Genomic DNA, 2285 nt, shown 5'->3' with positions numbered 1-2285 from the left:
GGTGCAGGACATTCTGAAAAGGGAGGGTGAACAGCCAGTTGTCGTGGTGCATATAGGTACAAATGACATAGGTAAAAAATGGGATGAGGTCCTCCAAGGTGAATTTAGGGAGCTAGGAGCTAAATTAAAAAGTAGGACCTCAAAATAGTAATCTCAGGATTGCTACCGGTGCCACGTGCTAGTCAGAGTAGGAATCGCAGGATAGCTCAGCTGAATACGTGGCTTGAGGAGTGGTGCAGAAGGGAGGGATTCAAATTCCTGGAACATTGGAACCGGTTCTGGGGGAGGTGGGACCAGTACAAACCGGACGGTCTGCACCTGGGCAGGACCAGAACGAATATCCTAGGGGGAGTGTTTGCTAGTGCTGTTGGGGAGGAGTTTAACTAATATGGCAGGGGGATGGGAACCTATGCAGGGAGACAGAGGGAAATAAAATGGAGGCAGAAGCAAAAGATAGAAAGGAGAATAGTAAAAGTGGAGGGCAGAGAAACCGAAGGCAAAAAACAAAAAGGGCCGCATTACAGCAAAATTCTAAAGGAGCAAAGTGCAATCTTGCCCATGCGAGTGTCCTGGCTGACAAGATATGGAGGATCTTTCAAGCTGGAGCATGTGCATTGTTTGCTAAAAAATAGCTTTTGCGATGCCTTCCCGCGTCCATACAGACCCGGGAAGGCCACGATTTCTAGTCCATTGTTCCTCTACTAACCCTGTCCGCAGTCTTGCATTCTGTTTTTTAATTGTGCTCAATGGTTATTCAATCTGCAAAAGGTTCTCGATGGAAACCTGAATAAGAATGGTTCTGGGCAGTGCCCCTTGTGTTAAAGACAGCCTGTGTAGAGATTATTTATCTAGTGATTCCTTAAGAAGGGTCCTGTAATTTGTGAATCCTATTTGAAATTATATGGTGAAACCACTTACCTGTAGTGATACTCCCAAACATCGATGGATCTAGAAATCTCAAACCAAGATTCCATTTCAACTCCCAGCTTCCACCTTCAGGAGTTCAGGATTGGATTTGAACGTCTGTAAAAGATTGAGGCAGTTGTGCCTTTCTTTCCCCATGTATCTTCAGCATGTTTTATTCAAATCTGCGGCGAGAATTTCCTCGAAGTTTCTCCTGATCAGTAGCCATAACTTCAGTGGAAGATGGAAAGAAACCCGGGATTCACAGCCGAGAAATCATGTAAACAAGGTTTCTGCCAATCTTCCTACGAAGTCACGACCGCCAATCAGGAGAACCCCCTCAGAAATCTCCGGTGATGGTGGTCAATAAAAGTGTTTATGACATAGTGGGAGAATCTTAGCATGTTTTATTTGTGTTGTATCAGCAGCTGGTCCAATTGGACACTTTTGATCCTTTCTATAATTGGCTAATTGCAATGTATGCCACCCAACAGATTGTTGGATAAATATGGCTCAATACAACATCACTCCTGAATATACAATTGCCATCCATTACACCCATTAAAAGAAAGACTTCCATATATATAACGCCTTTCACGACCACCGGATGTCCCAAAGCGCTTTACAGCCAATGAAGTACTTTTGGAGTGCAGTTATAATGTGGGAAACACAGCAGCCAATTTGTGCACATCAAGCTCCCACAAACAGCAATGTGATAATGAGCAGATCATCTGTTTTCATTACGATTAGACAGACATAAGCATTAGGCAAGCATAAGACACTTTCCACTAGAGTAATCAGTGCTAATTCCATGCTGCCCTCCGGCGTATATATTACTATAAAGATTCTCCTTTTAGAGTACCAGGCCACAGCACAAAGACTTGGCCATCTTTGATTTTCTAGTGCAGGCTGCTCTTGAACTCTCCAGGACATACTAATAAATTTAGAGTCTTTGTTAGCAGTGAGGAGCAGAGCTGTGAGGATCTGGTTCACTAATGTCCTTTAGGGAAGGAAATCTGCTGCCCTTACCCGGTCTGGCCCACATGTGACTCCAGACCCACACCAATGTGGTTGACTCTTAACTGCCCTCTGAATTGGCCTCGCAAGCCACTCAGTTGCAACAAACCGCTACAACAAAGTCAGTACTGTTGGGAGTACCTTCACCACAAGGTCTGCAGTGGTTCAAGAAGGCGTTTCAACACAATCTTCTCGAGGGCAATTAGGGATGGGTAATAAATGCTGGCATTGCCAGCAACGCACACTTCCCGTGAACTAATAAATAAAAAAGCAAAGCTGTGTTGATTCAGTTTTTAGGTGACCAGAATTTAAAAGGAACTGTGGAGTGCTCATGTGTGAACCATTCCTGATTTTGCACGCAACTT

Source organism: Pristiophorus japonicus, chromosome 21 (genome assembly GCF_044704955.1).
Source record: "Pristiophorus japonicus isolate sPriJap1 chromosome 21, sPriJap1.hap1, whole genome shotgun sequence".
Lineage (NCBI taxonomy): Eukaryota > Metazoa > Chordata > Chondrichthyes > Pristiophoridae > Pristiophorus > Pristiophorus japonicus.
Note: the sequence above shows the minus strand (reverse complement) of the source record.